Genomic DNA, 12,374 nt, shown 5'->3' on the forward strand with positions numbered 1-12,374 from the left:
TTAACATCTAGGGGGAAAAAAAAAAAAACAAGAGAAACTCTTTGTGACCTTGGGTTAAGCAAATATTTCTTAGAAACAGCACCAAAAGCAAAATCAATAAAAGAAAATCAATAAATTGGACTTCATCAAAATTAAGAACACTTATGGAAGATTCTAAAATCTCTTATGGAGAAAAAAAGAAATAAAACTGAGAACATTCGCTCTTTGAAAGACATTGTTAGGAGAATGAAAAGGCAAGCTGCAGACTAGGAGCAAATATATGCAAGTTACACATTTGATAACAGATTTGTATCCAAAATATGTAAAGAAATCTCAAAACTCAATATGAAAACAAAACAACCCAATTTTATAAATGGGCAAGAGATTTGAACAATTTACCAAAGAGGATATACAGATGGCAAATAAGCACAGGCAAAGATGCTCAACATCATTAGTCATTAGGAAATGCAAATTAAAACCATGAGATACCACTATGTACTCACTAGAATATCTAAAATTTAAATGATTGACCAAATCACATGTTGGCAAGGATGTTGAGCCACCTAGAACTTTCTGGTTCACTGCTGGTGGAAATATGAAATGGGACAAGCACTTTGGAAAATAGTGTGGCAGTTTCACTAAAGGTTAAACATGTTGTTCAAAGTTCAACTAAAAAAAAAAAAGTTAAACATGCACCTGCCATATGGCTCAGCCATTCCATTCCTAGGTGTTAACCCAAGAAAAATGAAAAACCATATCCACACAAAGACCTGCACATGAATGTTCATAGCAGTATTATTTGTAATAACCAAAAACTGGAAACAATCCAGATGTCCATCAACAAGTAAATGAATAAACAAATTTTGGTACATTAATCCAATGAGATACTACTTAACAATAAAAAGGAATAATCTGTTGATATACTCAACGACCTGAATGAATCTCAAAGTAATGATGCTGAGTGAAAAAAAGCAGAATCCCTCCCCCCTAAAAAGAGCAAGTACTATATGATTACTTTTACATAAAATCTTAGAAAATACAAACAAATCTAGTGGCAGAAAGCAGATCAGCAGTTGCCTGAGTAGGCAATGGAAACTTAAGGGGCAAGTAATATGCTCATTATCTTATTTTTATTTTTTTGTGGGGGAGGGGGACACGGTCTCACTCTGTCACTCAGGCTAGAGGGCTGTGGTGTGATCACAGCTCACTGACTGCAACCTTGACCTCCCGGGCTCAAGTGATCCTCCCACCTCAGCCTCCTGAGTAGCTGGGACAATAGGCATGCACCACCATGCCCAGCTAATTTTTAAATTTTTTGTAGAGACAGGAGTCTCACTTTGTTGCCCAGGCTGGTCTCAAACTCCTAGGTTCAAGCCATCCTCCTGCCTTGGACTCCCAAAATGCTGGGATTACAAGCATGAGCCACCATGCCCAGGTGCTCATTATCTTGACTGTTGATAATTTCATGGGTGTATACACATGTCAAAACTTATCAAATTGTACATTTTAAATAAGTGATATTTATTTTATGTCAATTATATCTCAATAAAGCTGTTTTTTTTTTTTTTAAAAAAATAACAATTTGATCCTTAGCTGCCTTCCCCAACTCTGTGCAACTGGGCAACTGCCCTCCCACAATCCTGCCAGTAGGCTTAAGGTTTATTCTCCGGAGGAAGTTAATGGAGCTTCTAAGGACTGACTGGAGGACAGAGGGCACCACTGATGGCAAGGAATTACAACAAAAAAAGGAAAGTCCACAGAATGAATGCTGAGGCTCACTGCTCTTTAGCCCCACCTGGTTCCCAGGACCCTGGCAACCAGGTCTATCTCCTTGGGCAGAAGACTGGAAAACTTACTGGCCCAAGAAGAAATACTCAAACATCCTGACATTGGAGGGTAGCATAGCCAGATAACCCAATGGGGAAGATAGCAGTCAACAGGCTTCACTCACAAGATCAGAGCTGCTATTTGGCTTTTTAATACCCCACTCTTAAATATAAGCAGACAGCTAAAATTAGAATTTCACTGTTCTGAGAACATGAAAGGTCAAGAAAGGCTTGTACCGGGGGCTAGAGAGCATTGTCAGAAAGATAAATTATATTCTTTAGAAAGAAGTCCTTTTAAAATGCCAAAAACAGAAAAACCATGAAGTAGCAATTTAAGCATATTAGGATGTGTGAGGATAAATATTACAAGAACCAACTGAAAGAATTGAAAGTGGTTGCCTCTTAGGAAAGGAAAATAGGGAGGAATGAGGAAATTACCGCAGCAACAAGTTTAGGAGAATTATGTGCCTCTTTAAATTATGTGCCCATGGGCCAAGCACGGTGGCTCATGCCTGTAATCCTAGCACTTCGGGAGGCCAAGGTGGGAGGATCACTTGAGGCCAGGAATTCCAGACCAGCCTGGGTAACACAGCAAGACTCTGTTTCTACAAAAGAAAAAAAATTATCCAGGCATGTGGCACACATCTATAGTCCTACCTATTCGGGAAGCTGAGGGGGGAGGATCACTTGAAGTAAGGAGTTTGATGCTACAGTGAGCTATGATCAAGCACTGCACTCCAACCTGGGTAACAGAGTGAGACCTTGTCTCTTAAAAATATATGAATTTAAAAATAAAAAATTATGTGTCCATGTAACTTTGATTAAAACTGGTAAAAAAAAAGTGAAAGAAAATTCATTAGAGATGAATAAAGCTCTTGAAAAATCAATGGATACAAAAATCACATGTCTCTATTTGCCAGAAACATTCCCAGTTTTCATCTATTAATAGCACTCCCTTTTACTCTCAAAACATGCCCATTTGGCTAATTTTATGATGTGTGAGGTTGACACCTCCTGAATCCACTGATCAACCTAAACATCACCTTAACGTCAGACACGGTGTCCTCCTAATATGATGCAGCAGGAAGTACACAGTTTCACCTACGAAATATCCTTGTCAAAAGCAAAACTTGAATCTCAAGTCTCCCAGTCAGGGTTTCTCAATCTCAGCACTACTGACATTTGGGAACACGTGGTTCTTTCCTGTGGGCAGCTGTCCTGTGCACTGCAGGATGTTTAGCAGCATCCCTGGCCTCTACCCACCAGATGCCTGTAGCACCCCCACCCCCAGGTGTGACAACCAAAAGTCTCCAGACATTGCCAAATGTCCCCCTGGGAGGTGAGGGAAGCAAAGTCTCCCCCAGCTGAGAATCACTGTTGTCTACATCTTCAGTACCAATGTACAGGAAACAGGATGGAAAAATAGGTTGAAGGGCACCAGCAGAATACAACCAGCCACATTCAGAACGTGGGAAGTTCTGAAGGACAGATGACCCAACTATGTCAACAAACAAATGGCATGGGGAAGGTATAGGGGAGGGACCATGACAGTATAAAAGCCCTTAAAAAATGTCAACAAATGCAATCTGTGGACCTTGTATGGATCCTCATTTAAACAAACTGCAAAAAGACATTTTTGACACAACCAGAGAAAACTGAGTTCGAAGGTATTATGACACTAAGAAATAATGCTAATTTTGTGGATGTGATAATGGTAACCATGGTTACAATATTTTTTAAAGCTTTCTGTTAGAGACACATATTGCTGTACTTGTGGATAAAGTGTTACGATGTCTATCTGGTTGCAGTGAGGGAAAATGGGGACTAGATAAAACAACATTGAATCGGTGACCGGTATTGACATTGAGTGATGGGTACACAGATGTTCATTACACTCTTCTCTCAACTTTTGTGTATGTTTGAAAGTTTTTGTAATAAAAACTGAAATGTAATACATCAAATCCATGAAATTAACAAAGCATGGCTCAATGGGAAGCTTCCAGAGTTTGGGGCTGTATCCCTAGCTCCTAATAGTTCTGTTCATTTTAAGCAGGGAAGTCACTGCTCTGGCCTACAGAAAAAAGGATCTTGAATTAAGAGATGTTCATAGTTTCTTCCAGGTGAGATTTTTAATGACTCTGTGACATTTCTTAAATAAGTGAGCTGAGTAACAGCCCTGAGGACCCAGCAGTCTCAAAAGCTTGACTTTGTGGTGGAGACGCTGGTGGACTTGCTGGTGGTGGGTGCTGGCCCAGGGCTCCCATGTTAAGCAATGTGCCCCCTCCTCGGCCCCTTCACTAGTTTAGAAGTAGCAAGATCAACTGCCTCGGAACATTCTGAATTAGAAAGCATATGCTGAATAAGGCTTGCGTCAAACTTCTCTTTAAGCGGCTGTGGCTGCAGTTTGAGTAACTTGTCAGGAAAGTGTGAACTACAAGTCAGTATTACAAAAGTGTTTATTTTCAGCCTTTCCAAAAAACAGTGAAAAAGAGGAAAGCATGCATAATAAACCAGCCGGGCATCTGAGGCAAAAGTTGGCTTTTCCTTAATCCTCTCCTCCCATCCTCCTACCCTTTTTGACTACAGATACCCCTTTTCTGTGAACTTGAATGCAGCCTCCCACAGGTTTGGACAAAAGAATGGCAGGAAGAGGACAAGTGGAACAGGATGAAGGAAAGAGGTAGCCCTCATAGGTACAGGTGCGAGCTCAGAGTGTCAAAGGAACAGCAGAAGTCTTGTTCTCCCATGCCCCTGCCAAGTCCTGCTGCAACAAAATGATGAGTTGGAACTGACTGCCAACTGCCACAAAGGGAACCCTTATTACAGAGAGCTCCCTGAAACACCCGTGGAAACAGCATCCAAAAGATCTCTGCTCATGCTTTGAAGAATGCCGAAAACTTTCCTTGCCACCGTATGTGGAGCATCGCCCACAGAGAAGGGAAGGGGGAAACTCACACCCGTCTCCTCCCCTCCACCCCAATCCTGGGCCCCAACTAAAACCTCAGCTTCTCTCCCTCAACCTATCACAAGGGCCTCCCACCAGTCTTCCATCCATGAGGGTGGCCTTTTGCAAATGCAAGCCTGCCCAAGCTACTTACTCTACTCTTTAAGATATTTTCACAAGCCCTTATAGCTGGGGGGAATAAAATCCAAAGTATAGAAGTTCTAGTAGAGGCAGTGAATACTAGTGATTTAAAAGCATCCTCAGAAATCACAGGTGATGCAAAAACCCCTGGATAAACGTAAAATGAGTTTCTCTATAATACTCAGATGCCAGGCCTAGGGCCAGAGCCAGAGGAATCCCACCTAGACTCTGGGGCCCTTGGTTTTGGGCCTGTTCCCCAGCTTCTCCTATGCTGCAGCTCTTCCATCTCCCCAGAGGAGAAGTGGTGGGGGCGAGGGGGGTCAGTTACCAAACGGCAAGTCCCTCCCTGAAGAAAGTGCCGTGGAAAGGGCAGCCCCAAACAGTGGGTCCCCCAGCCTGAGGGAGTACGAAGGATGGAGCAGCCCCAGGAAGGCTAAAGTGTGCATTCCAAAAGTCTTGTACACCTAAGTTGTCAATCAAAGCAGTTCAGCTGGCAGCCCAGAGACCAGCAGCAGAGGCAAACAAGAGTCCTGAAGGGTAGAGAGAGTCAGAGAGTCAGCAGAAGGTGGATCAGGTCAACTCTGAAGATGAAGTACAAATGCCTAAAGGGTTTTACCCTCCTTCGAAAAATGTCAGCAGAGGGGACTCAGATGAGGACCTGAAGAAGGCCTACCACAAACTGGCCCTCAAATTCCACCCAGACAAGAACCATGCACCTGGCGCCACTGGAGCTTTCAAAGCCATTGGCACAGCATATGCAGTACTCAGCAACCCGGAGAAGAGGAAGCAGTATGGCCCGGCACGGTGGCTCACGCCTGTAATCCCAGCACTTTAGGAGGCCAAGGTGGGCGGATCATGAGGTCAGGAGTTCGAGACCAGCTGATTTGAGACCAGCCTAGCCAACATGGTAAAACCCTGTCTGCACTAAAAATACAAAAATTAGCCGGCCGTGGTGTTGCATGTCTCTAATCCCAGCTACTCGGGAGGCCGAGGCAGGGGAATTGCTTGAACCAGGGAAGCAGAGGTTGCAGTCAGGATCAAGCCACTGCAGAGTGCAGAGATCAAGCCACTGCACTCCAGCCTAGGCAACAGAGCAAGACTCTGTCTCAGAAAAAAAAAAAAAAAAAAAGAAAGAAAGAAAAGAGGAAGCAGTATGACCACTTGGGCGATAACAGGAGCCAGGCAGTCAGGTCTGGCATCGTCATGGGGACTTCCACCACGTCTTTGAGGCTGACATCTCCCCTGAAGACCTCTTCAACATGTTCTTTGGCAGTGGCTTCCCTTCTAGTAAAGTCCACATCTACAGCAATGGCTGCATGAGCTATACCTACCAGCAAAGGCAGGGCTGCAGGGAGAAGCAGAGTGACGGCAGGTTAGGGGTGTTTGTGCAGCTGATGCCCATCCTCATCCTCATGTCAGCTCTCAGCCAGCTCATGGTCTCCAGTCCACCCTACAGTCTGAGCCCAAGACTGTTTGTGGGCCACATCACAGGTGAGTCACTGACCACCTGAGTGTCATCTACTATGTGGCAGGCACTTTCTCCGAGGAGTACACAGGCTCCAGCCTCCAAACAGTCAAACCAAATATGGAAGATGATTATATCGCCAACCTCTGGAACAACTGCTAGAAGGAGAAGCAGCAGACAAAAGGCTTGCTGTACCGGGGCCGCTACTTTGGTGACACAGATATGTACCACAAAGCACAGAAGATGGAGAGCCCCCTGCTGCAGCTGACTGTCACAGGAGCAGGCCTCCCTGCATGGATAATCCAGGGCCAGCCATGCCACTGAGGTCCAAACTATGAAATTCCTGGAGAATTTTTGGTGACATGCACTGAGCCAAGGCGATGGACTATATACTTAAGGAAAGACATACAAAGAAACAAAATTAAAATGGAATTGGAAGACAAAAAAAAAAAAAAAGTCAACAGCAGACTAGGTCACATGCCTACCCCTAGAAAAATCGCAGGCAAAGGGGAGTGGTATAAGCATACCTGGCTTAGCTCAATAGTGATTTGACACCCGGACCTACCTTCCCTGAGCACAATGCTGCCCTTTGATACCTGAACAAGATTTGAGTTGTTAGCATTAAAGAAGGGTGTGAGTGGGAAATGGCTGCTATTAAGCAGCCAGTACTATCTACCACAACTGAAGTCCCCTTTGACCACCCCCCAAATCTTGAGCTGCCTCCCACCTTTCCAGAGCAAGCCACTCTTACCAGTTTGATGTATGTTATTCCAAACTTTGCATATGGACATATACATATAACAAAATACCATAAAAGACATGGGGCATTTAATAGACTCTTTTTTTTTTTTTTTTTTTTTTTTGAGGCAAAGTTTCATTCTTGCCGCCTCAGCTGGAGTGCAATGGTGTGATCTCAGGTCACTGCAACCTCCACCTCCCAGGTTCAAGCGATTCTCCTGCCTCAGCCTCTTGAGTAGCTGGGATTACAGGCGTCTGCCACCATGCCTGGCTAATTTTTGTATTTTTAGTAGAGATGGGGTTTCACCATGTTGGCCAGGCTGGTCTGGAACTCCTGACCTCAGGTGATCTGCCTGCCTCAGCCTCCCAAAGTGTTGGGATTACAGGCGTGAGCCACCGTGCTGCACCTTAATGGACTTATGATAGTGTATGTGGTGGTGGGGGGCGGGGGTGAGTATCGTAAACATGCCATCCTACTCTAGGCATTTTTCTGCAATTTGCTTCACCACTCAACAATAGGTCTCAGCAATCTCTCCATAGCAATAACTACCGATTTATTCTGTCTTTTCAACTCCTGCCTAGGATTTCCTAGCATGGACACATCACAGTTTATTTAGATATTTCCCTACGGATAGCATCGTGGGTTGTGTTCCCAGCAGTTTCTAAGTACATCTGTGGATAAAGGCAGAGGATGCTCTCTTTGCCCCTCACATCCATCCTTGTCTGCTCTGCATCCAGGCTGCTAATAACATGAGCTGACTCCCTCACCTTTTGGCTGACTCCCCCACCTTTTGGCATGTGGTTGGATGAAACCGATGTGAGTGGCAGGAAATCAAAGGGTGAAAGAAAGAGAAATTGGAGTGTTTATCCACCGGCTCACTTCCTACCACGCTGCAGGTTGGCAGTGGTCGTGTTTCTCTTGCAAAGGTCACAGGTCCTCTTAGGGGCCTGTCCTAGAGCTAAAGCTCTCAGGGCGTTCCTGTATCTGCTCTTGTCCCCTTGCCCCTTCAGGCCTAGGACTAGCAGCACCTCCACCTACTGCTAGCCCGAGGTGCTTCACCAGCCCCTGTTGGTTTCTCTTACTTTCTCTAAATAGCCCCTTTATTAACCGCTCTTTGACTTTACCTCTTCAGTTTACTGGCTGCTTCCTGATGGATTCTGACTGATGGAGCTAATTCTGTTCACTTAAAAGGGCAAGAAAATGAAGACCACAATGTCAATTTGGTGGGGCTTTAGTTGACCCCCCAGTTTGTCTCACTGTTTCTCCCAGCATCTCCCCTTCCCAGCTCTGCTTTTATGTCCTCTCTATCACTTGGCCCTTATAAGCAGCATCCCAGATGGCCCCTACTCCAGATCTACCTGGTCCCTGGGCCTCTACTCTATATACTACCCCATAGGCATGCTACGCTTCCATCTAGACTGAACTCTCCTCGTGTGTGGAACCCACAGGCATCTTCAATTGACTGCTAAATCAGAGCCAGAAAATACTCTCAGTTCTCATGGAGCAGAAACAGGAAAATGCATGTGATCCCCAACTACAAAAATATCCCCCAGAAACATGATTAAGAGCCCAAAAGCTCCCTGTCACCCCTCAGAGGTCTCTAATACCTTACCTCATACCTCCTCTTAAGCTCAGCACTAAGTACTCCAGGCTGCGAGATTAGTTTAGCAACCAGTCAACAAATTTCCAAAATTCCCAGCCTAGTCATTAAGAATATGGGCTTTTCAGCAATTTCTCATCTGGGTGTATACCCCAAGGAGATGAAATCACCACCTCATAAACACATCTGCACTCCCATGCTCATTGAAGCATTATTCACAATAGCCAAGATAAGGAAACAACCTAAATGTCCATCTATGGACAAATGGATAAATAAAATATGATGTGTACACACAGACACACAGACACACACACAGACACACACACACACACACACACACACACACACACACACACACACACAGAGGAATATTATTCAGCCTTAAAAAAGGAGATCCTGTCATTTGCGCCAGAACATGGATGAACCTAGAAGACATGTGCTAAGTGAATTAAGCCAGACACAGAAATAAAAATATTGCATGATCTCACCTATACGTGGATTTAAAAAAAAAAAAAAAAAAGCTCAAATACACAGAGACAGAGAATAAAACAGAGGTTACCATGGCAAGGGGGAGGGGGAGAGGAAATGGGGACATGTAGGTCAAAGGACACAAAATAGCAGATAATGCAGGATGAACACCTTTAGAAATCTAATGTACAACATTAGGGCTAAGTTAATAAAATCACATTGCTTTGAAATTTGTGTTAAATAAGTAGATTTTAGCTGCTCTTGTCACAAAAAAAGTAACTGTGAGATGATAGATATGTTAATCAGCTTCACTATAGTAACCATTTTACTATCTATATCTGTATCCTATAACATCATGTTGTAAACCTCAAAGATACACAATAAAAATTAGAATTTTAAGGAAGAATATGGGCTGAAAAAATCAGGGTTCAAATTTTGATCCCACCACTCAGCAGCTGAGAGGCCTCATGAAAGCTATTCCACTCTGTGCCTCAGTTTCCTCATTTGTAAAATTGAAATTATAAAATTATCTCATAAAGCCCAGGCATGGTGGTTCACACCTGTAATCCCAGCACTTTCAGAGGCTGAGGCAGGTGGATCACCTGAGGTCAGGAGTTCAAGACCAGCCTGGCCAACATGGTAAAACCCTATCTCTACCAAAAATACAAAATACAAAAATTAGCTGGGCATGGTGGTGGGCACCTGTAATCCCAGCTACTCAGGAGGCTGAAGCAGGAGAATCGCTTGAGTCTGGGAGGCGGAGGTTGTGGTGAGCTGAGACAGCGCCATTGCACTCCAGCCTGGGCAACAAAGCGAGACTCTGTCTCAAATAAAATAAAATAAATAAATAAAATAAAATTACCTCATAGGAGAGTTTCAAAGATTCCATAATATAATATATCTAAAAGATCTTGGCTGGGCACAGTAGCTCATGTCTGTAATCCCAGCACTTTGGGAGGCCAAGGCGGGCGGATCATGAGGTCTGGAGATTGAGACCATCCTGGCTAACACAGTGAAACCCCTTCTCTACTAGAAATACAAAAAATTAGCCAGGCTTGGTGGCACGCACCTGTAGTCCCAGCTACTTGGGTGGCTGAGGCAGGAGGATCGCTTGAACCTGGGAGGCGGAGGTTGTAGTGAGCCAAGATCACACCACTGCACTCCAGCCTGGGCGACAGAGTGAGACTTCGTCTCAAAAAATAAAAAAAAAGATCTTAACAAGGTGCCTAGTCCACAGAGAGCCCTCCATAAATGGTAACAGACATGGATTTTCTGAACTCCATATAAGTTGGTGTGGGATGAAAAAGAAGACATGGGCCCTATCCCCAAGAAGCTTGCAATCTACTTTGGAAGATGAGACGAACATTCTTATAATAATGAACAGCACAGATGACTCTATATTTTTAAGTGGTAAATTATCTGATATGAGCTACAGTGAAACAGTGTTGGAACTATCTTTTCCACATACCTGTCCATTCTTTTTTTTTTTTTTTTTTTTTTTTTTTGGCAGGGTCTTGCTCTGTCACCTAGGCTGGAGTACAGTGGCACAATCACAGCTCACTGCAGCCTCAACCTCCTGGGCTCAAGTGATTCTCCTGCCTCAGCCTCCCAGGTAGCTGGGACTACAGATGTGCACCACCATGTCTACAAAAATTAAAAATTTTTTAATTTTTGTAGAGATGGGGACTCACTGTGTTGCCCAGGCTGGTCTTGAACTCCTGGCTCAGGTGATCCTCCTGCCTCGGTCTCCCAAAGTGCTGGGATTATAGGCATGAGACACCACACCCAGCCTTTCTTTTTATATTGTCTGTAAGTTTCTTTATTTTATTTTATTTTATTTTACTTTTGAGATGGAGTCTCACTCTGTCACCCAGGCTGGAGTGCAGTAGTGCAATCTCGGCTCACTGCAACCTCCGCCTCCCGGATTCAAGCGATTCTCCTGACTCAGCCTTCCGAGTAACTGAGACTACAGGTGCGCCACCACACTCAGCTAATTTTTTGTATTTTTAGTAGAGATGGGGTTTCACCGTGTTAGCCAGGATGGTCTCGATCTCCTGACCTTGTGATCCGCCCACCTCAGCCTCCCAAAGTGCTGGGATTACAGGCGTGAGCCACTGCACCTGGTCTGTCTCTAAGTTTCTCGAGGGTAAGCACCAAGCATTATTTTGTATAATAATAATGTTATCATTTGTGTAATATATCCATTTTGTACACCCATTACTCTCTGTGTAGCCATTGCTCCACACACAGCAGGCATGCAAACGCAATTTGTCCGTATAGCCAGAAAGTATTTGCACAGCACGTTAGAACAAGCACTTAGTTCTTTACAAAACACTTTGAAAGGGAAGATCATTTATTTTCATAACAACCATGTGAGATAGTTACTATTATTATTAGAATCTGAATTTTCCAAATGAGGAAACTGTGGCTCAAAACAACTAAGCATCTTCTTCAAGTCACACAATCAGTTTATGATGCGGTTGGTCTGCAATCCAAGGCATTTGACCAGAATAAATGTGGAGCCTCTTCCTATAAGGGCCACAGAAGTCCACAAGCTGAAGAAGTGTATCCTCTGCCAAATGTCTTTTTCCAGCCTCAAGTATGTTCTCTCTTTTCTAACCTTTCTCTTTGCTCTCTCCAACTGAGACAGCTGGCTCCAGTTTTTTCTTTTAGCCAAAGGGAATCCAATTCATTAGCATTTCTTTTGAGGGAGGCAGAGACTCCTGTTTATCCAAGCCCCTATCAGACTTATAAATGTATAATACAGTCATTAAACTCTAAAATACATGACACAGTCATAACCACACACAAGCTATTAAAAAGTTCCTAACCTCCAGTGGGAGTTATTCACTATGCTTACTGTTCTCTCCTCTTGGCAGGGCCAAGAGAGAACATGGGCTCTGTTTGGGAGAAATCTTTTCTTTTCACCAGGAATCCTTCTAAAAGCAGTTATATTGCTGATAAAAACCTTATTTATTTGTATGCTTCTGAATGCATTGGAAGGCAATCACAAAAAGCACAGTATGCTCTTTGCAGGGAAAAAAATCAAACAATACTGAAATGAGTAAAGTGAAAACAGAAAGTTCTCAAGAGAATGAGAAGAAGTCACAGAGTGGGAGAAATTATTTAAAAAAGATATATCTGATAAAGGACTGTTATTCAAAATATACAAAGAACTCAACAATAAGAAAATGAACAATCCAATTTTTTAA

At 43.6% G+C, this 12,374-nt stretch overlaps 1 pseudogene; it reads left to right on the plus strand.

Moving 5' to 3' along the window:
* The first annotated feature begins 6,081 nt into the window (after positions 1–6,081).
* On the plus strand, positions 6,082–6,656 carry LOC100446167 (dnaJ homolog subfamily B member 12-like; annotated as a pseudogene).
* Positions 6,657–12,374: the final 5,718 nt, after the last annotated feature.

The sequence above is a fragment of the Pongo abelii genome, chromosome 12, assembly GCF_028885655.2.
Source record: "Pongo abelii isolate AG06213 chromosome 12, NHGRI_mPonAbe1-v2.0_pri, whole genome shotgun sequence".
NCBI lineage: Eukaryota > Metazoa > Chordata > Mammalia > Primates > Hominidae > Pongo > Pongo abelii.